Source organism: Bos indicus, chromosome 7 (assembly GCF_029378745.1).
Source record: "Bos indicus isolate NIAB-ARS_2022 breed Sahiwal x Tharparkar chromosome 7, NIAB-ARS_B.indTharparkar_mat_pri_1.0, whole genome shotgun sequence".
NCBI classification, from domain to species: Eukaryota; Metazoa; Chordata; class Mammalia; order Artiodactyla; family Bovidae; genus Bos; species Bos indicus.
In genome coordinates, this window is record NC_091766.1 from 65,896,210 (window position 1) to 65,919,993 (window position 23,784).

The window sequence follows — 23,784 nt, forward strand, 5'->3', positions numbered from 1 at the left end:
GGCCTGAATTCTGGATTTGTGTGTGTGTGTGTTTGAGTGTACATGTGAATGTAAATGAGTTTGTGAGTATGTGTCTTTCTCCAGTGTCTACTTATGTTCTGTCACTTTCTATCTTTTCTCTTAGCAGCTGTGAAGATTCAGACTGCTCAGGTGTGAATCCTCTGTGTCCTTGAGCCAGGGGATGATGATAATTCCTGCCTCCTAGGGCTGTTGTCAGAGAAGGTGCATATAAAGCACCTAACAGGGTGCCTAGCACATAGTAGATGTTGGATAAACTGCGTATATTTCTCTATAACTTTTCCTTCTGTGAGTGCATTTCTCTATATTGTGGTAGGTGTAGGGTCTATCCTAGGTGTTCTGGGTGGTGAGTAACAGAACCGATTGCTCCATGGGATCAAGAATGGGTCTGTACTGTTCACCACCATTTCTCCAGCACCAAGGACAGCACCTGGCTTAGCTCAGGTGTTCAACAAATGGCTGAGGACTGAATAAATGAGTGATTCCAATTGGAGCTAATTTAAGTAGGAAAGGGAAAATAATGATGAGGATGTAAAATGCCTCATGGAACATGCGGGTGGGATAAAGAAGGCTCTGGGCAGCCACCGGGGGGAGACATAAGCTGGGGTCTGGAAAGCCATGGGGATGTTTTTGTCTTCTCTACCAACCATAGTTACTTTGCTCTTTTCTTTCTCTATAGATTAGTTTTTCCTGCTCCTCAGGCCATCTGGTGAATTCTGCCCACCTCGTACTTATCAGTATAGCCAATTTCAAATACTGACTAAATGTCTCTGAATCCCAGTTTCAGATTCCCAGGAGGGAATCTGATTGGCTAATCTTGGGTCAGGTGTCTTCATTTCTGGTCTAATCAGAAATGGTTAAGAGTACGGTCCCATGGCTTCTCTCTTCTCTCATGGATCAGGGGGAGCTTTCTAGAAAAGGGACTTGTGTTTAGTTCAGTGTCTGCCTAGCCCTGTTGAGTCTGTGGAAGAAGGAGCCAATCCACAGAAGGGATAAGAGAGAGTTGGTAGCATAGTCTTTATCTTCTTAGCATGGGTGGGAGGAAATGTGTATGTAGAATTTACAGGACTAATGGATTCCCTGTTCGTATCTAGTTGTGTTTTATTGGAGTGGTATTTAGGGGGACTTTGGGGAAATTTCCTAGGCACTAATCATGTCACCTTTTCCATTCTAATGGGATAATGAATGCTAAGAAATGCTTATTCTAGAGCAAGGTATACCAAAGACAACTACACTCTTTCCTGTGAGATATCTGTGAGCTACAGTCCATAGGGTCACAAAGAATTGGACATGACTGAGTGGCTGAGCATGCACACATGCACACAGTAAATGGTGCAGTGGAGATTCAGATCCAGACAATTATATACCAGTAACCAAGCCTGACGTTCTGCGATTCATGGGGTCGCAAAGAGTCAGACACGACTGAGCCACTGAACTGAACTGAACTGAACTGAACCAAGCCTTGGCTATACCATTTGCACATGGCACATTAGCCTCTTCTTTTTTCTCCATTTATTTTCCTTTCCCCCATCCTGGATTGCAACCTACTCTGCAATAGACCTCTTTACCTCAGGGAAAGTTGGGGCAGAGCTTCCAGGTGTTTGTGCTCCCATCTGCTGACTTCTGGAGTGTTGGAGCACAGAGGGGTTTACCACTCCCCACAGCCCTACAAGACTAGACAGAGATCCCCTGTGGTGTGGTGGGGACTGTTGAGGTGGAGGTGTTGAGAGCAGTGAACTCTGTGATCTAGGAGAGAGACTTCCTACATCCTTCCCTTCCTCTCCCCTGGGTGGAGCCCGGGAGGCGAGTAGCAAGAGAAAAAGATGATATGGCCAGTCTTGGAGGGAGGCAGAAGTGACCTGACTGTGCAAAGAGTCTCTGACTCAGAAGCAAGGGAGAGTTGCTGGGCCAGAAAGAGCCCAGTGAGAAGGCTCAGAGGCACCTTACAGTAGCCTACGTAGACCTAAACCCCCACTCCCAGCACACTGGCTCCCAGAGACCCCTCCCCCTGAACTTCCTCCTGGTCCTGGTGTTATGTGTGTGTAACTGTGTATTGAGAGTGGTTGTGGGAGCAGAGCCAGTGGTACTGTATTGACTAAAAATACATCCCTGCCCTCTTGGCAGAATAAGGGCTCAAAATAGAAGTTTAGCTGAGTTAGAAAGAATAAAAATATGTGGGACTTCTCAGGTGGCGCTAGTGGTAAAGAACCCGGCTGCCAATGAAGGAGACACAAGAGACGCGGGTTTGATCCCTGGGTTGGGAAGATCCCCTGGAGGAGGACATGGCAACCCACTCCAGTATTCCTGCCTGGATAATCCCTTGGACGGAGGAGTCTGGAGGGCTACAGTCCATAGGGTCACAAAGAGTTGGACATGACTGAAGCGACTTAGCACACACATATTTCTTACACAAGTGAGTGTGTGAACTGGGAAGCAGCCTCTGTAACATATTAAGCTTGTTTTCTCTTCGCAGCAACTTGTTGTTGGTTATAAGGGGGGCTCCAGAAGACCCCCTTTTCTCACTAGTCATTTCGTAGTATTTAGCTGTGAAGTCCACCACATTCACCCTCCTGCAAAATAATGTATTTCTAAGTTTTGGCATCTGAAATTCACCTGTTTGCCACTAGGTGGGGTTAAAAATTGCAGGATGCTTGGGGTCTTGTTGGGAAATGCTGGAGACTGAAAAACAAGCAAATTAAAGTGATAAGAAATGAAGTGTAAGTCCTGCTTGGTGCTGAGAGACAGTTCTCCCTTCTTCCCCTCTCAGAACATTTAATACTCTATTTTGCTCAACTGGGTTTTCAAAATTACAAAAGTAAGGTTACTTTGCAAAGTTTTGAAGGTTTATCAATTTAAATCACCCCCCTTCCACTGCTCAGAGATATTGTTCCCTGGTAACAGTTTGGGCTGTATCCTTGCTGATGTTTTCCCTTTGGCTTTAAATAGATATACATTTAGTTGTTCATATATACCTATACAGCATTTCTCAGGTGGCACAGCGGTAAAGAATCCACCTGCCAATGCAGGAGATGCAAGAAACTCTGGTTCAATCCCTCCAAGAGCCCCTGGAGTAGGATATGGCAACCTACTCCAGTATTCTTACCTGGAAAGTCCCACGGACAGAGGAGCCTGTGGGCTACAGTCCATGGGGTTGCAAAGAGTTGGGCACTGAGAGTGAGCGATGTGCATACTCACATATACGTAGATAGGTATAACACATGCACCGTTTCCCAACTTGCTTGTTCCCTCCACTTAGCTTGTTTTATAAACATTTCCCCAGGTTGGTACAAAGAAGTCTATTGCATATGTTTATCAACTATTAGTATTCAATGGCATGAATGTACCATAACTTTTAAAGCTGTATTCCTCTGGATGGGTATTTAAGTTTTCCTTCCTTATTTCTTCCCTTCCTTGCTCCCTCCCTCCTCCTTTTTCTGTCCCTCTCCCCTTTCATATATGTACCCTTTTGCCCTTGCTTTAGTATCTGATGTTTTAGTTTAATTTGTTTCATTTTACTTTTGCATCTGCTGAGCCCTAAGTTATGCACATTTAAAATGTTGATAGCTTCTGTCAATTTGCTCTTCATAGAAGTTGTCCTATATTAAACTCCAACAGGGTTACAAAAGGTTGCGATGTTTCTAAATTCTGCATTGTACTTGCTTGTTTAATAACCATAATATTCTGCCAGCCTGTGAGACCTCCTGAGAGCAGGAATTTGACTGCCTGGTCCTTGCCTGAATCCGTAGAACTTAGCACAGCTCCTGGTCCACTGTAGGTTCTCAGTGATTATCTGCTGGGTGAAAGAGAAAATGTAGAATGAACCCCTGCCAGGGGCTTGTTCTTAAATGGGTGCCTGGGAACATTTTAAAACAAGAACTTTAAACTGACAAGAAAAATATTTAGGCTCAGAGGCCCGTGGATTTCCTAAGTTCACTTGGGGCAGCGAAGTTAAAAAAAAAAAAAAACAATCTATGTTGTTTTAGTTAAAAATTTTAGTTGCTTTTGGCTTGGAAAACAACCACCTTTAGCTTCTCCAGGTATGCTCCAGTTGGATCATATGTTTGTGCAGAAGTGTATACATGGGCCTCCTCTCCGAGGTTGGCCATCCCTTCCTTCCTGTGGATTCCCAGGTGGTTCCCCAAATCTGTGACTTGGATCACTTGTCCTACCGAGTGTGAGGCACACTGCCAACACATGGCCTGGTCCCTGGGGCTGAGAGGCAGTGGGTGCGGCTACTTTGTGGCACGGAGGGGCTGGTTTGGCTTTCACTGTTCTGCTTTGTGACTTTGGGCAAGTGACTTTGCCTCTCTGGGCCTCCATGCCCTCATCTCCAGAGTGGGAGTCATCATTTCTACAGAGCCTGCCTCTCAGCTGATTGTGAGGCCCAGAGTGTGTAGTAAATTATGACATCCTACACAAATGTGAAATTTTAGTTACAGGGTAGCTGACTGGCTTCTTGAGAAGACACAACATAAACAGATGAGAAGGTCAGTGGGAAAGACAAGAGCTGTCTTTTGCTTGAGAAGAACAATGCTTAAGGGGCTGCTAGGGAGGCAAGCGACAAGATGCAGAGGATGGGAGGGGTCCCTGAGAGGACGGGAGGGTGGGGAGGGAGGGTGGATAGACCCTGAGAACTGAAGCTGCTCCAGGGCAGAGAGGAACACAGCCAGGGCTTCTGGGGACATGAAAGGCTTTGCTGTCTCTCCCTCCACCAGGCAGAGATCTGTCTCTCTGGGGCTGCTTTTGTTTGATTGGTGTGCCTTTAACCTTTGCTCTGTCCCAGGCTGTGGTTAACTTGGGGCCACGGGCAGAGGGAAGAAGGTCACAACAAATATAGTGGGAGGCATTTTAAGTACCTAGAGTCATAAATCCTCATGCATCTCGAGCCTGCCCAGGCTTCCCCAAACCTGGAAATTCAATTTCGTGCAGCACACAGAGTTTGCCAAGCTTGCGAAATCACTGGGAGAACAACTTGATGTATTGCTGTGGGGAAAAAAATTGCTGTGTCCCTTTCTTCATTCAAATTAACACCTTTTCATACTGGGCTGACAGGTGACTGATCACCTGAGAATATATCCTGGCTTCAAGTGATTTGATATCTCTACCGACTCTGTTTCCCCATCTTTATTTTCATGCTTTAAAAAGTCAAGAGAAGACATTCTTATTATTACTGCTATAGAATCAGTACCCCTTAGCCCCGCGGCCTGGCATATGGTAGGCATTAATAAATGATGAGTGAATAAATGACTAGATTTGGTTGATGTCTGCAGAGTGCTCTTTTTCCTTCCCAGAGGGTCAGGGAAGCGTTTGCTTTGTTTTGTGTTTTGTGTGTGTGTGTGTATGCAAAACTCTATGTGCACTGGTCAGATACCCCTCTGCTGGAGAACTTGCCTTGGTTGCTGGGAGTGCTGGTATCCTGAGCTGCCTTATCTGAGGCCTTTCTTGGGTGACCCACATCCAATGACAGATTCATGCCTGACCTTCTCAGTTCAACTGGGGACAATTCTGAGGGATCAGTTCATCTCTAGGTCTTTCCCTTTGGGGCTCACTTTCATTGGGCTGCCTCACAGCTCAACTTTTTTCCCCTCTTTCTTCCCTTCCCTTCCCCTGACATAGACTTCAGGAACACTCCTCTACAAGCCTCCTGCAGGCTAATCTCCACCCTGGAGGCTGCCTCCCAAGGAGCCAACCTTCGGTGTTTTGTTCTGTTTTTAAATAGATTCTGTTCTGACCTTCTGCCTCTTTGGCAATAAAAATCAGCTAACATTTATTGAATGCTTACATGATCTAGGCACTTTACCTGCCTTGCCTCATTCAGTCCTCATGACAACCCTCAGAGTTAGGCCCTGTTAGAATCTGTGTGTTCCTGGTGGGCAAGCGAGGCTGGGAATTCAGTGACCCATTCAAGGTCACAGCCGGTTAGTGTGGAAGCACTTTTAACTAGTTTCCTTTTAGTGCTCTTGCTGGTAATTTTACATAAAGATGAAGGATAGTATTTTGATGAGTCCAGAAGGTTTTGTGAAACTCAAGTGCTTCTTGTCAAAGGGGTTCTGAGGTGGAGTAGATGGGAAGTATTTCATGTCAAGAGCCCTCTGTGCAGTTCACCAAGTATATCAATGTTTTAAAAGCTCTGAGAAGTCCCACCCCTGGGGAAACCTATTAATGTCTCTCAAACTCATCTAACCACAAAGAAGACATGTCACGACCCTACAAAAACCCTGATGTTCTACAGTGGAAAAGACTACAGGAAACACTGGCCTAGACTTTAAGGGCTTATTTAATTTTTGGAGGATTGGTAAACATTTATTGGGTTACAACTTCTGGTCTGACTAATCATTATGCTATTAAACAAGTTGTTTCAAAGTTGTAAATGAGAATAAACTTCTATCTTATGAAAGTCATGTGGTAATCAAATGAAGTACAGAACTTTGAAATCATTAATAACTGTACAGATGCTAGGAGTTATTAAGTATTAATATTTGCAGATTCAGAAACCTTAGGGGGCTGATGTGTCAAAAGCCATCCTTCATATAAAATCCAGCTTTGGAAAGATTTCTGATGGGAGTCAAATCTACTTATGTGTGTTAAGGGCTATTTCATAAAACCGTAATTAGAACTTATATGATTAATGCATTAGAGTAAGCTCATTATTAAAATGGGAAACATTTATTCATCAAATACTTTTTGACCATGCATTGTGTGCCTGTGCAAATGTTCCTGGGAATATAAATAAATGCAGTTCATGGACCCTGTCTTTAAAGAAGTCACTGTTTACAGGACAGAAGGCAGACATGCCACACATTTTCATTTTTCTTGGCCATGCCCATTGCAGACCTTGTTAATCAATCATTGCACTCTTAACCACTGAGCCCAGATGGAACCTTGGAGTCCTCACTCTCGGCAGCCACTAACTGATCAGGGTTGGCACATGAGTTGAAACTTATTTCTATAGAAACATGATCCATAGAATCTAGACAAACATAAAAAGCATGCACCAAGGGAGAATGTGACAAGTACCCAAAGAATTGTAAAATTATAGCATACAATATATATCATAGGCTTGGGTAGTCAGGGAGGGCTTCTTGGAAGAGGCAGGACTTAAACATGGTCATGGAGGATAAGGAGGGACTTGGATGGTGGTCATGATGGGGAAGGTGTCACAGGATACCTGCAAGGTGAAGTGAATCCCAGATACACAAGAGACAGCCTGAATCTAAAATCTTTGCTGATGGTCTAATTGCTGAGCACAGATCCTGGTATTTTCTTATCCTAGATTTTAGAAGACGGATACCTTTCAGAATCACTTTGACCTTCTGATTGGCTGCCAGCTTCCAAATTGTGATTTCAGTCTGTTGCCTAGTCAGAGGCAGAGAACTTAAATTCCAGGTGCACATAAATTACTTCTAGTTATTGCAATGACAAAAGGCCTCTTCGAAGGTGACTTGCTCACTCCCTGTTTTATAGCCTCATACATCAAAGAGGAAGATGGAGTGAAGTCAGTTACTATGAGGAGATCCAGACTGCAGGAAGAACGGGTGGCAACTGTCTGCGAAATTGAGCACTTTGTGTCAAAACTTAATTAAATTAGCCTTGATTCTATAAATAATAGAGCAGGGTTTCCCTACTCCACCATCCAACCCTCCCACCCCCATGCCTTCTCCTTATACCTTTTGGAAAAAACTGAGCTTTGAGTGTGTTGTACTAGGAGACAGTTTGTAAAATTTAGGCAATGAATAGTAAAATGTAGCCTTCACATTAATTTACAGAGCTGAATATGCTTTGGGTTAGAAGGAGCAGTGACTTAACAAGATGCAGCAAGATACTCTGGGATGTAAAGAGGAGAGATAACTGGATGGAATGCTGAATGTGGGTTCTTGCCCCTCAGTGCCTCTAGGTATCCAGCTTTGTGATGCTGGGCAAGTCTCTGTCCTTTTGGGCCCTCCGTTTCCCCACCTAGGTCATTTAAGGCTTGGTATCAGCCACGTTTATTTCTCACTCATGCCATATGTCCACTCTGCATCGGGTGAGGCCTGTCCCTACATCCCCCTCCTGTGGAACTTGGGTTGATGGAGCAGCCACCATTACTATTGCTACAGATGCTGTGACAGAGGCACAGTGTACTCTGGAGGGTCTTTTACTGGCAATCAACTGGCCTAGAAGTGACATGTGTCACATCTTTTCCCTGCTCATTGGATGAAAATAGTCCTATGGATCACACAAGCACAGGGGCCAGAAAGTGCAATCTGACCTTGTGCCTGGCACTTTGTGAATAGCATTAATAGACATCCCAGGCCTCTTCAAGTGCTGAAGTTTCATAATTTTTTAGTTCCCGCTGGACTCTGACTTTTCATTTCTACATTTCACTGTGGTTAGGACTCCTGCCAGCTTGCCTTCACCTACCACGTGCTGATTGATAATTCTTTAATTTCCTGATGGATGGGTCTACTATACCTTTATGGTTCTACCCACTGTGATTCTGGGAAGCTGCTCTGTGATTTCAGTTTCCCATATGTACAATAGGGATAATAACGGTACCCACCTAATAAGGTTATTGTTATAAGATTGAGTTAGTGTATAGAACAGTGCCTGGCATATACTGAGTGTTCGAAAATGTTAGACATTACTAAGGAAGACAAGATAGTGTAGAGACCATGAATGCCAGCTCTAGAGCCAGACAGTATAGAGGTCATGGGTGTTGTCTGTAGAGTTAGACTGTCTGGCTTTGAATCTCTGCTCCATTGAATGTAAGCCGTAGGACCTGGGACAGGACAGTTTTCTTATTTGAGAGTGAGGCTAATGGCTACCTATGGAAAGGTGGTTAAGATTAAATGAGCTAATGTACATAAAGCACTCAGATTAGTACCATTGAATCAGTGCTCAAAAATATCAGTCCCTATTGTTGGGAATGTAACATTTGATACCACTAAGTCTAGTGTGGGCTTAGTATGATTTTTGGAACCATTTCACTCATTGTTTCCTTGGTGCTATGATTTTCTGATTTTGCTCCTGCCTTGATTGTGTTTTGCTTTTTTCAAAGAAGCTTTCCTGGCCTTTAAAGTTTGAGGTTCCCTAGGCTTCCATTTGGGACAGCAGGCTCTGTGCACTTTCCCCGTGAGCTGTTTATTTTCCTAGGGCACCTGCTTTCACCTACACGCCAGTGGCCTCCAGAGCTTCAGCCTCAGTCCTAGCCTTTCTGCACACCGTCTGGATTCATCCCTCTGGACATTCTGTGGCATTCCATGTTTCTGGAAATGAACTCATGATGCCCCTTTGTCATCAGTATCATCCGTTTTGCCATCCACCTGCTTTTACTCATTTTAGCACGATGGCTCAGAGGATGAGCTTTGAGGTTACATGGGCCCACATTGGGATCATTGCCACATACTAGCTGGGTGACCTTGGGCAGGTGACCTAACTCTTCTGAACCCTTACCTCCGAGAAAGGATAATAATAATGCTTACTGTTAGTTTGAAGGTTGAGTGGGTTCACTATGTAAGTCACTAGCATAGCATATGGCACATGATAGGTGCTCAGTAAACAGTAGCACCTACTAATCTTATCAAAATAGTGATAATGTTGATGCTGTCTGTCACTCAGACACCTCTGCCTTAGTTTAGGCATTTATTTCCTTCTGTCCAGATGATTGCAGCAGCCTCCTAAGTGTCTCTATGGTCTTGCTGACTTTCGCTGACTCATTTCTATCAGAATGTTCTTTCTAAAACACAGCTCTACTTATATGAGTCTACTGTTTAGGACCCTCAAATGTCTTCTCATTGCCTAAAGGATAAAGGCCAAACTTAGTTTCAAGTGTCCCCACAGCACTGACTTATAGGGGTGCTCAATAAATACCTTTTGAACACTAAGTTGCTTTTTTACCTGTAACCCACTGTGCCTCATTAGCATAGGAGCACGTACAGCTCTCCGGTAAGGGTCTGAGCAGGACTGGACACTGCACACCTCCAGGGGGCACTTTTCATTTATATTCTATGTGAGCAGCACTTCTGGAACACAGTGATGTTCCCTGGATTGGGACAGTGCCATGGCCTGGAAGCGGCCTGGATTCTTGTGTGGCCTCCACGCTTAGGCAGATAAGCGGTAAGTCATGAGCCTTAGCTGTAAAGTGGGATAGCAGGGCCTTTCCTACCTTCCTATACAGTTGTCGGAGCCTTCTGAATCTGAAAGGTCTTATAAACTGGGAAGTGCTATCTCCCAGAAATTGCCCTGCTCTTATTGTCATTGATACTGACTGTGAACAGTAAAGACTAAAAAGAACCTAATCGCCTGCAGTCAATTTCTAAGATAAAAGCCCCATTATGGGCAGTGACTGTGTGATAAGCTCAAGGATATTATTTATTTATAATTTAACTACCTTGTTTTTCTTACTTCAATGGCAGTACTCATAATAGCATAAAATAATAGTCTAGCTAAAAAGAGAAAATAAAAAGACCTATAATCTCACCCACACAGAAGCAAGCATTATTAATTCCTTGATATATTTTCTTCTAGAATATTTCCCAGACATATACAGTGTACATACCATTTGATAACCTGCTCCCCCCACCCCATTTAATGTACCACAAGCTTCTTTTCATATTAATGAGCACACCTTCACTGTATAATTATTAATGGATACATAGTTGTCTGGTGTGAGGACCTACTTTAATTTATTTAAACAACACTCTTGCTGCCATTTAGGTTAATTCTTCCTTTTCCGTGTTTCAAATAGACTGCAAGGGACATCCTTGTAGCTAAATCTGTGTGCATATCCATGCTTATTTCCTCAGGTTAAATCACAGAAGTGGAATTACAGGGTCAAAGAGTAGGCATATTTTTTTTAAAGGCTTTTGCAAAGAACTGTCAATTGCCTCTAGTAAGATTGTATGCTCAATTGGATTTTGAAGGTCATTTCTGTCTAATAGTGGAGCGTGCAAAATAAATAAACTTTGAACTTTCAAATGGAATTAGTCTCTGCTGGGCTGTAATATGGGTTTAGTCAGAAATGTGGAGAATGGAGCTCAGTGATGGAGTAGTAGAAAAGCCATATTAATAGGCTTTAGGCTACTTTCTTCTCTTTGGAACTTCTTAAATTTAAAAATTGGGATATAATTTTTATAGAATATAATCTTATCTTAACTGATTTCGATGGAGACAACCATTAACAGAGCTCACATCTGATTTTCCTCTCCTTCCAGGCATATGAAAGATGATATTCTCCAATTTTTTTTGCAGTAGGTAGGGCTGGTAACTTGGTCTAGACAATGTGCTGTGAGCAGAATGATATGGTCCCTTGTGGAGTGAAGGACTTAATTGTCAGTCAGTATGAGACGCCCCCCACGTTGCCTCTCCCCCATGAAGTCTCTGCTGCGTGTTGACCGAGGGGCCCTGTGTTACAGATGGTACACTGCAAGATGGTGAAGTCTCTGAATTTCTTCTGAAGACAGTTGCCTTGAACAGTCACCTGTACTGCGTGGACTTTGTGTGAGCGAGACTCCGACCTGCACTAAGTCACTAAGATTTGGTGGTTATTTTTTAAAGCTGAAAAGTGAAAGTGAAAGCCACTCAGTTGTGTCCAGCTCTTTGGGACCCCATGGACTATACAGTCCATGGACTTCTCCAGGCCAGAATACTGGAGTGGGTAGTCTTTCCCTTCTCCAGGGAATCTTCCCAACTCAGGGATTGAACCCAGGTCTCCTGCATTGCAGGCAGATTCTTTACCAGCGGAGCCACAAGGGAAGCCCAAGAATACTGGAGTGGGTAACCTATCCCTTCTCCAGTGGATCTTCCTGATCCAGGAATCGAACTGGGGTCTCCTGCATTGCAGGTGGATTCTTTACCAACTGAACTATCAGGAAAACTGAAGCATAATCCTAACTAACACAGTGACATAATTTGATTCCAGAGCTAAGCTATTAGTCACTTCACAGATCCTTCTTAGAGTGACTAATCTGTACTGGGCACTGTGGAGGATAGAAGAAAATATAAATTTAATTTCTGCTTAGCATATACAACTTATGGTTCATTTCTATTGCTTCTTGAATAGCGTGTGTGTATGTTGAATATTATTGCTCTACCTAGGTAGACAGGTAATGTACACTCTTTAAAGGGACTTTGTCATCACACACTGGTTCCCATATAAATATGGGATGTTCTACCACAATGCATCCTTTTGTTTTTTGTAAAATCCTCCGTGGTTCTGATGGGATAGCCAAGAATAGATCCCACTTCCCTGGCCACTGGAAAAGGCATGTAACTTCCTTGGAATTTTTTGAATTGAAGATGGAGATAGAGGAGTTGACCATCTTGTCCCATGTGTCATAGGCTATAGGAACTGATCCCAGAAACAATGTCCCCGAGGAGATTAGGAGGACAGATCATAGACTGAAGCCAAGATGAAATCTAGTGTTGAACATGGATGGACTCTAACGCTGTTTGAGCTCTGGGATCCTGGGTAGTCTGGGGCTGGCACCACCTGTGTGCCTCCAGATGCTCCAGCCAATACATCCTGCCTACATGGATGTCCCTCCTCTACTCACTCAGCACTAAGCTCACTGTCAATCTTATCTGTTTCTCTATAGCATTGACGTTGGCCACCTGATGCAAAGAACTGAGCCAACTTATTGGAAAAGACCCTGTTGCTAGGAAACGTTGAAGGCAAAAGGAGAAAGAGGAGGCAGAGGGACGAGATGAGATAGCATCACTGACTCAATGTACATGAATTTGAGCAAACTCTAGGAGATAGTGGAGGACAGAGAAGCCTAGTGCACTGTAGTCCATGGGGGTCACAAAGAGTCAGATATGACTTAGAGACTGAGTGGCAACAACAGTAATTGTAGAACCTTTGCTTAGAGGTATTGAGTTTGGGTAGAGAAGGCAATGGCACCCCACTCCAGTACTCTTGCTTGGAAAATCCCATGGACGGAGGAGCCTGTTAGGCTGCAACCCATGGGGTCTCTAAGAGTCGGACACAACAGAGCGACTTCACTTTCACTTTTCACTTTCATGCATTGGAGAAGGAAATGGCAACCCACTCCAGTGGTCTTGCCTGGAGAATCCCAGGGACGGGGGAGCCTGGTGGGCTGCCGTCTATGGGGTTGCACAGAGTCGGACATGACTGAAGTGACTTAGCATAGCATAGCATAGCATTGAGTTTGGGAAGGTGAGAAATTGTGATAATAAGAACCTTGAAAGAATGAATTAAAATTTTTTTCTATTGGAGTATACTTAATTTACAATGTTGTGTTGGCTTCAGGTGTACAGCAGAGTGATTTTATTATGTAATACACATACATATGTTCATTCTTTTTTAGATTCTTTTCTCATATAGTTTATCACAGAATATTGAGTAGAGTTTCCTGTGGTATATAGTAGGTTCTTAAAAATATGGACCACTTTATAAATTTGCATGTGGGCAGGGGCCCATGCTCATCTTCTCTGTATCCTTCCAATGTTAGTATGTGTGCTGCCGAAGTGAGCACTAAATGGATTGTTTTCATCTGGATAAAACCCCCATTTTTCCTGCTGTACTATCCCATGTCATCCGTGTTTTTTATTTTTTTTGCTTTCCATCCTTTTGAATGTCAGGCCAACTTGGAGAAACCCACGGGTCTTCCCGTGGACTAGCCTCAGGGAGGGGGCATGCAGCTTCTGAGTGGGTTTCCAGGCTGCCGGGGTAGATGAACGCGGCTGTCTTCACTGTCCAGTGGAGCGTGAAGCCAAAGGAAGGCCTTGGGAGGCAGCCACTCACTCAGACCCAGGCAGCCCGGGGGCTGAGGCTGCTGGCAGGGTTGTCATTATGCTAATGGCATCTGTGGAGCCAGAACCAGTGACCCCTTGGGGGAAGCAAGAACTCTTGAAGGACCATTTGAAGTCTTTGTGCTATCAGTTTGAAGGCGTGTGACGCCTGTACTTGGCACCTCCTAATTGATTTTATTTTACACTCGCATAGAGAGCAGTGGTCCAAACATCAGAGGCCTTGCAACTCTAACAGAAATCTAAGGAGAGGCAGTGCATTAGAGGTGGTCGTTGAGTGCAGAGGTTCAGATTTTGGACTCTGGAGACACACTGCCTGAATTCGCATCTCAGTCTTTGGCTTCGTTGGCTGTGTGAGTTTAGCCAGGTGACTTTACCTCTCTGCTTCCCTTTCCTCATCTCTAAAGCAGGAGGGATAGTAGTGCCACCTGTAGAGGTTCATTTGAAGTATAAAATAGGTTAGTACATATAAAACAGTTCACACTCAACACATAAAATGCTCCATAAATAGTAGGGAGAAAGTTTTGGAGACTGTTTGTATGGAAAACAGAGCAGTCCTGAGTGAGTCTTAACTGCTTAGCAGCCAGATGCCCTTGGATAAGTCATACATTCTTTCTGCCCTTGAATGAAATGTGATCACCTGAGAAAGCCCCTGAAGTGATGTCCGGTATATCAGAGGTGCTTAGTAAATGGCACTTTCTTTTCCTTTGGGCCTCAGTTTTCCCATCTGTAAAGTGAAGGTGCTGGAGGTCTTTTCTGTCTTTCACTGCTTAAGAACTGGAGTCTAACACCGGCGTCCTGATTAAAAGGAGCCTCTTGCAAGGTGAACCAAAGCTTCAGGATGAGTAGGGCTCCCTCAGCATTTAGGATTGTTAGCCAACAGAGTTGCCATCCACTGTCATCCACGGTTGAGGGCAGGATTCTAAAGGAATGGGCACACGAAGGAGGCTGCATAGGGAGGTGGTAGTGGGTTCCAAAGCATTTTGCCACTAAGTAGCTGCCTGGTCTAAAGTCCCCCAGCCTTTAGCTTCTCCAGCTGGGAAAACAAGAGAGAGCCCCTTTTGAAGATTCTAAGGATCGGAGGATAATAAAGCAATGGGGTCTGGGAAATTCAAGAGAAAGTGGGGGTTAGAAATGGAAGAGCCCTGGTAATAAACTTCATCTGTCTCATAGCTTCTTATGTTGGGAAATTGATGGTACAAGTGCTATCATTTTCCCAGTTCCTTGAGGAGGAGGGTGAGAGACCCCTGCTTGCAAGGTCTCACAGAGAGTCAGCAGCAGAATCAGGTCTTTTTTTTTCTTTTCATTTTTATTTATTTATTTATTTGGCTGCACCGGGTCTTCGTTTCTGCACTCAGCTTTCTCTAGTTGTGGTGAGCAGGGGCTACTCTCTGGCTGTGGCGCACAGGCTTCTCACTGCAGTGGCTTCTCTTGTTGCAGTCAGTTCAGTCGCTCAGTTGTATCCGACTCTTTGCCACCCCATGAATCACAGCACACCAGGCCTCCTTGTCCATCACCAACTCCCGGAGTCCACTCAAACTCACGTCCATCAAGTTGGTGATGCCATCCAGCCATCTCATCCTCTGTTGTCCCTTTCTCCTCCTGCCTCCAATCCCTCCCAGCATCAGAGTCTTTTCCAATGAGTCAACTCTTCGCATGAGGTGGCCAAAGTACTGGAGTTTCAGCTTTAGTATCACTCCTTCCAAAGAAATCCCAGGGCTGATCTCCTTTAGAATGGACTGGTTGGATGTCCTTGCAGTCCAAGTTGCAGAGCGTGGGCTTAATTGCTCCAAGGCATATGGGATCTTTCTGGACTGGTTATTGAACCCGTGTCCCCTGCACTGGCAGGCAGATTCTTAACTACTGCCCTCTTCTCCTTGCCTCTTCCATCCTCCATTGCCCATCCCAAAATAACTCAGCCCTTTGGCTAAGCTATCAGGATGTTCTAAGTTGGTTCTGCTTGCAGTGAAGACCACCACAGAAGTCCATAATCAGGTCTTAAACCTGGGTTTGCTGACTCCCATTCCAGTGCTCTTTTTCCAGGAGACTGGGTTAAACCTCAGGGTAGCTGGATGCTGATATCGGTTCTACCAGAAATGGGCCTTGTGATTTGGGGACAACTTGTTAGTCTCTCCAAGCTTTTTTCATCTGTGAAGTGAGGGCTTTTCACAAGATTGACTTGAAAGTCCTTTTCAGCTCTAAAGTTCTAGAAGCCTCTTTCTGCCCATCAGACTCGCCTCTGCTGTCCTCCAAAGAGCAAAGATGGACTTGACAAAGTCTTCATTAGGGCCCCATGGACTTGACACTTCCTTGAAGACAATGTGTGAACACTGCTTCTATTCCTGGGTAGGGAAGTTGGCTATAGAAGCCAGCTCCTTGGGTGCCCTAATTCCACTTTAGGAAGAATGAACATATTGTTTTAATTAATCATATGAAGGCAAAATTAGCATGATTGTGTGAAAGGTGTTGTAAATCATCCCGATCCACATCACTGAGCAAAGAGCGTTTAGTTATTCCGGAGTTGTTAAAGATTTTATCTACCCAAGTGAAAATTCAATTAGTACTAGCTTCAGCTTCTATAAAACTAAGGATTTTCCACTGTGGGAAAGTACTCTTTGTGTGTGTGAATACCACCTTATGCCACTTTGATAAATTACTGTAATTAACTGTATCCTACGCAAGCTAAACAAAATTTACTGAACTGTTGTTGTATAAAAGGGATATCTTCTCTTCTCTTGTTGGGGAGATTACTCTAATCTGTACATGATATTGCCTCAAATTTCATGCCTTTTATGCTGAGCTTTGAAAACACCGGCAGCATTCTAGCTGGCACCAGTAAAACACAGTTGGTTTCCATCACACTCCGCCTTTCCCCTCCTGGTGTAGAGACATCAGCTATGGGTTTCACTATGATTCAATTAAATGTGCTATGTTTAATTAGCTAGCTGGAGAAACACTGCAAGCAGAACCAACTTAGAACATCCTGATAGCTTAGCCAAAGGGCTGAGTTATTTTGGGACGGGCAAAGGAGGATGGAAGGGGCAAGGAGAAGAGGGCAGGGGGCCTTGCTCACAGGTCTCTGGCACAAACTCTCTGCTTTGGCCATGTGTCCATCCTTTTCTTGTATCTGGCTCCGTCCTGCCTCTCTCCTCCCCTCCCACCCCAATCTTACCTGTACTTTAAGGCCAAACCCTTCCTCCTTTCAGGGACCTTCCAGAGAGATTTGTAGGTATGTTTTGCTTTGTTGGACATGCCAAGTTCTCTCCCCTGATTTATCATCTCATCTCTTCAGGGGTTCTCTGACTGTTTCTCCTTCTTCTCCCTCCATGGGGTTCTAGTTCTCAGTGAGGGAACGCAGTAGAAATTGGCAAGATTCCTGATGGAATGATCCAGTTTCTTCCTGAACTTCATTATCCCAACTGTCCAATTCTCAACTCTTTGGGGGTAAAGCTCTTAGAACAAGGTCACTCAGAACCAGCTTGTTTTGTGTGGAGTGGTCATTTTTGGAGGATTTCTCAAGTTGTTTTTAGCGGCACTACTGCTGCCATTCTTTGCTAACACTGAGTATATGCTATGTGCCAAGTCTGTTGCAAAGAACTTTGTATGCGTTCTCTTACTTGTCCGTCCTGGGACTCTATGAGATGGATGTTGCTATCCCCAGTTTATAAACATGGAAGCTCAGAGAGGTAGATCAGCTTGTTAAAGGTCACATAGTTAGAAAGGGTTAGAACCAATCTTTGAAGCCATGTGTTTTCACTACAGGCTGTGTCTTAGCTACTGAGCAAAACTGCTTCCCATGCTAATAACCATGAAAATATTTAAGTGTTTCAGTTATTTACTTGCTCACCTTCTGGCTTTGTTGTATTGTAAGGTGCTGCCCTGGCCAGGTGAGAAAGTCTTACCAGTTAGTGCCTGGGAACTGTGTGTGACCCAGAGGATTGACATAAGGTGTATTATACACGTTAAGTGTCATCTATCATCTCTGTTGCAAGGGAGGAAAGCTTGGGAACACTTGAACCATCCTGTTGGTCTTTATGATCAGGCGCTTCGTGTGCCTTGGTAGTTTAGCCTTCGTATCACTGTAACCATTCCAGTATGGTGACGAGATTCCATCTCACATGGCCTGGGTGAGTAAATTCATGGTGAGGTTTTCTTCCCCAGAGGCATTATTCTATGCCATAGATATCCCTACTTTTAAGGTAAGAATGAGGAGGCTAAGCTGTCCAAATGCCCGAGTGTATTCTGTAATATGTGTATGATAGCCAAGGACCTCACAAGAGGAGTTTCGAGGGTTGAATGAGGCTTTGGAGGTACAGTGGTCTTAAAAACAGAGAAAGGTAAGTTGTGGATAGGAGAGATCTTTATTGATGTAGTAACTGTTGGGGTCCTTCTTGGCCAGGGAACTGATATTCCCTCTCTTAATCAGTAGCCACACCCTGACTTTCCCCTGCTCTCTGGGGCATCACCTCCTCGCAGGTATGTGGGGTGCAGCCCCACTCCTCATGCTTAACTCCACAGGTGAGTTTATAGGGGCTCAGAAAGTTGTGCCACATCCCTCTCCCCACTTCACCATGGCCCGGCTGACTCTAGAAATGTATGAAAAAGAAGTTAATTCCACATACACCGTGAGCAAATATTTGCCTTCCGTCTGCGGACCATCCAACAGTGTGCCTAGTTTTGTGATCTAAAACAAACTGTAATCGCTGAACAAACAGCGCTACATAATCTTCTCAGTGATGATTTTGAATGGCTCTACAGAGTTTTGTTAAGTGTATTGTGAGACAAGAGAAAATATATACATTGGTCTTTGTCCCCCACTCCTGATGCAGAACTTCCGAAACCCTTCTAAATTCCCAAGTGCTAAGAGCACTAGGAGTATCTTTTGTTCTGGCAGTTGATCAGGTTAGATCCCAGGGTCAGGACGATTCCCTGGAGGAGGGTATGGCAACCCACTCCAGTATTCTGGCCTGAAGAATCCCATGGACAGAGATGCCTGGCTGACTCCTGTCCATATGGTCACAAAGAGTCGGATACAACTAAGCAACTAACACTTTCACTTACCTGACTCAGGATTCCTAAATCCCTTGGCATTTCGGGTGTTAGGAGTGTCTTTTGCTCTGAGGCAACTCTGAATGGACTCCTAGATGGCTCATGGATGGGGGCTGGTCACCAGAAAGACCAAGCCCATGATTAGAAGCTTAGAATTTTCAGCCACATACACCACCTCTCTAATAATTGATCATGCCTATGTGAGGCAGCCTTCACAAACTTCCAATAGGATGGGATTCAGAGAATTTCCAGGTGGGTGAATGCATCTACATACTTTGAGGGTGATGCATGCCACCTCCATGGAAACAGAAGCTCCTGTGCTAGAAATTCCTGCAGACCTCTCCCTGTGTATCTCTTCATCTGGCTGTTCATCTGTATCGTTTATCATATCCTTTTTACTTAATAAGCTGGTAAATGTGAGTGAGTGTTTCCCTCAGTTCTGAGATCTGCTTTAGCAAATAATGAATCCAAAGGGGAAGAGGTCATGAGAATCTCTGATTTGTAGCCAGGTTGGACAGAAGTTGTGGGTAGCCTGGGAACTTGCTTCTTGCCATTGGCATCTGCAGTAGGGGTAGTCTCATGGTGCTGAGCCTTTAACCTGTGGGATCTGATGCCATCTTCAGGAAGACAGTGTCTGAATCGTGTTCAATTGTAGGGTCATCCAGCTGGTGTCATCGACAATGGCTAGGTGGGGAAAACTCCACACATCTGGTGTCACAAGTGTTGTGAGAGTAAAGGACAGACTCAGGAGGAAGACTAGGTTCTTTCTAACTCATGCACATACCTGGAGTTCCTTAGCCTCACCTTTCCTGTGTTGTTTTCAGTTGTCCACTGTTAGAAATGAATCTGTTCATGCGCTCAACAGATATTTATTGAACCACTTGAGTAGTGGGGTTCGTGAATGAGGGAGGCATGGCCCTTTGATCTGGTGAAACAGACAAGCAAGTGACTAGTGTGAATAAAACGTTGTTCAATTGCTAAGTCGTGTTCCATGGACTGTAGCATGCCAAGCCCCTCTGTCCTCCACTATCTCCCAGAGTTTGCTCCAATTCATATCTAACCATCTCATCTTATGCCTCCCCCTTCTCCTTTTGCCTGGTCTTTCCCAGCATCAGGGTCTTTACCAATGAGTCAGCTTAGCTCTTCATGTCAGGTGGCCAATGCCAATGCTATAGATAAATCAGATAGCGATGAGAGTGAGCTTAATAGTGAGTGAGTGGGGAAGGGGCATCCATTGTAGGCAGGATTGAGAAAAAAAGAAAAGTTTCTCTTTGAAAGCAAGGGCTCAACTGAGAACTAAGGGGAAAGACGCATCTGCAAATGGTAAATGTTGGGAAGGAAAATACTCCTGGACGAGAGAGGTCCCAGGTCAGGAGAGGAGTTGTGTGTTTAAGGAACTAATACATAACTAGCTGGAGAAGGGAGAGTCAGGAACCAGGATTTACAGGGCTTTCAGGTGATGATAAGAAATCTGTATCATTAGATTCTAATAAAACATTTCACATTAGAATAATGCTTGTAAGCCCTCATAGTGTGTTGCTATCCCTGTGTTATGATGCAAACCCCATTAGTGTTATCTTCAATTTATAGATGAGGCAACCAGAGAGGTTAAATCACATCCCTGAAATTCCACCATAAATCAGCATCTGAGCAGCAAGTGGAGACGAAGTCTACAACACACCTTAGCTCTCTTTGCCGTTTTGCTGCGCATTTCTCCAAATGAAACTTTGGATGCTTTATTGGCCTCTGTCCAGAGATTTATACTTACTATGCAGTGTCCTTTCATAGTCAACTGGCTGTGTTAAGGAGATTGCAAGGGGGTGGGGGAGAGAAGAGGATTGAGTAAACCCAGCTTCATTAAAACTACAGGAATTATTACCTGGTAGTTCTTTCAAACGGCCAACAGGGCAGTATCAAGCTGGAAACTCAATAGGGTTTCTAATTTGTCAACAGAACACAGCACAGCCCTGAGAGGCAGCCCTGAGGGAGGAGGATTTTAAATGGAAAGAAAGAACTCTGCAGAACTGAAGGACAAGAGGAGGTTGTTCAATCTGTTTGCAGCAGAACAAAATGAACTTAGGGCTTTATTTCAGAAATGCCAGGGAATTATAGACTTCCAGGGTGGAAAAGGATTTTCAAGTTTACTCTGTCTCCCCTTGCCCTGTGATGGTTGAATCACCACCACATGACCACCAAATCTTAGTCCCAGCAGCTCCATGGTCAGACAGCCATTGCCTCTGGAGGCAACTCATTCCAACAGCCATTCACTTGATCAACAAATATTAATTAAGCACCAAGTAGAGGGTCGGACACAACTGAGTGACTTCACTTTCACTTTTCACTTTCATGCATTGGAGAAGGAAATGGCAACCCACTCTAGTGTTCTTGTCTGGAGAATCCCAGGCACAGGGGAGCCTGGTGGGCAGCCATCTATGGGGTCACATATAGAGACGGACACAACTGAAGCGACTTAGCAGCAGCAGCAGCCCTCATACCTTGAGGATGTATTTTCCTGCTATTTTCTAACTAAAACTGAGCTGTAACACGGAGTTGTAACACTAATCTGTCTAAAAGTTATAACACGGTCTGTTCGAGATCCAAGAGCTGTAACACAGTCTGTCCAAGAACAGTGACGTGCTGAGGGCTTTAATGTCCGTTGCTTCAAATCTTTGTTGTGATGAGACAGAACCGAGGAGATTACACTCTCCTGACATAATTACAACTTACATGGTCTGTTTCGGGTTGAATTGTCTTCTCCAAAATGCTTATGTTGAAATTCTAATCCCTAGTATCTTAGAATGTGACCTTATTGGAAGACAGGCTCTTCACAGAGATAATCAAGTTAAAATGAAATCATTAGGGTGGGCCCTAATTTGACATGAGTGGTGTCCTTATAAAAAGGCAAATCTGGACACTGAGATATGAGTAGAGGGAAGAGAGTATGAAGAGATAAGGAGAAAGATGGTCATCTACAAGCCAAGGAGAGAGGCCTGGAAGAGATGCTCCCCTCTCTGTTTCAGTAGGAATGAACCCTGCTTCCACCTTGGTCCTGAAATCATGTAACTCAGATTGGTACTTGTACCTAGCCAAAACCCAGACTGGGACTTGAACCCGTAACCTTTTAACTGAGATCACATAAGGTCTCAGAACTTAATGAAGCTCAGTTTCTTCCTGTCTCATTGTAGAAAGAATTCAGTGGGAGACAAAATAATAGGTTAGAAGTGAATTTATTTAGAGAGAAACGCTCTACAGACAAAGCATGAGCCATCTCATAAAGTGTGAATGACACCAGGGTGTACAGGGTTGTTGGTTCTTATCAGTTCAGTCGCTCAGTCGTGTCCGACTCTTTGCGACCCCATGAATCGCAGCATACCAGGCCTCCCTGTCCATCACCAACTCCCAGATTTCACTCAAACTCATGTCCATCGAGTTAGTGATGCCATCCAGCCATCTCATCCTCTGTCATTCCCTTCTTCTGCCCCCAATCCCTCCCAGCATCAGAGTCTTTTCCAATGAGTCAACTCTTTGCATGAGGTGGCCAAAGTACTGGAGTTTCAGCTTTGGCATCATTCCTTCCAAAGAACACCCAGGTGTTGGTTCTTATAGGGGTAAGTAATTCCATAGGCTAATGAGTGGGAGGATTTTTCCAGCTATTTTGGGGAAGGGGTTGGGATTTCCAGGAATTGGGCCACTGCCAACATTTTGGCCTTTATGGTTGGCCTTGAAACTGTCATGGCACCTGTGGGTGTGTCATTTAGCTTGCTGATGTATTACAGTGAGCCTATACTGAGGCCCAACGTCTAGTGGAAATCGACTTGTCTGCCATCTTGGACCCATTTGGTTTTAATCAGTTTATGTTGTGTCCTCAGGCTATGCCATTCTTTCAGAGGTTGTGCCCTGACCTCGTCCCTCCTTTTGCACAACTGTGAGATTATAAATATCTGTCCTTTAGGCCTCCTGGTCTGTGGTACTTTGTTGTGGCAACCTAGCAAATGAATACAATGTCATAAAAACCAAATGTACTGTGAGAGAAAATCATGGAATTGAGGGATGCAAATATAGTTAAGATTTGGGGGTTCACAAAGGGGTCCTGGAGGAAGTGATATGGAACCTGAAGCCTGAGGTGTCCCTATTACCTCTTTCATTCCCACTCTCACCATATCACCTCTTGTTCACTCGACTCCAGCCACACCGGCCGTGTTGCTATTCTTTAAACACACAGGGATGTTCCCACTCAGGGTCTCTGCTATAGCTGTTTCCTCTCCTAAAACACTACCCTCCCCCCCCGCAATATTCTCTGAATTTCCTCACGTCCCTCAAGTTTTGGCTCAAGTATCCAACTTCTCAGTGAGGCCTGCCATCCCCTTATCCACCATGTCCATCATCGTGAGGCCTGCCATTACCATGTTCATTGTACTTAAAATGGTATCTTGTCTTACCATCGTCTCCTCTTGCCCAGAACCCCCAATTCTCCTTTCCTTGCTGAACGTCTCTATTTGTATTCCAGAGAACCTGTCCCCTAACATGCAAGATCACTTATTCATTTATTATGTTCATTGTTTATAATGTTGATCTATGGTTAGAATTTAAGTTCCACGGGTGCAGTGATTTTTGTCTGTTTCGCTTGGAATTCTTGTTTTGCTTGGAATACTTCTGTATTCTAAGCACCCAGAACAGTACCTGATGTGAAGTGGGCATGCAACAACACATAGTTGTTAAATGAATCTATGAATAAGGCCTGTGGGGAGTCAGGAAGAGTGTTTGAGGCTGAAGAATGTGCACACATACTGGCCCAGATGCAAGAAAGAGCTCAGCGTGCTCATGGATCAGAAAAGGGGGGGTAGCCAAGGGAAGAGTGATGAGACATGACCCTGGAGAGCGGGCAGGAGCCAGATCTGTGGACATCTCTGATTCTTAGGAATTGTTTTCCTTATACTGGGTTATGATCAATCTTCTTTCAGATACTAC

The 23,784-nt window shown here is 44.4% G+C and overlaps 1 long non-coding RNA gene and 1 pseudogene across 1 annotated transcript in view; one reads left to right on the forward strand and one right to left on the reverse strand.

The window, feature by feature from the left end:
* Positions 1 to 23,784, forward strand: part of LOC139184208 (uncharacterized) — an 86,826-nt gene that overhangs the window by 50,984 nt on the left and 12,058 nt on the right. The window lies entirely within an intron of this gene.
* Positions 13,393 to 13,493, reverse strand: LOC139184265 (U6 spliceosomal RNA; annotated as a pseudogene).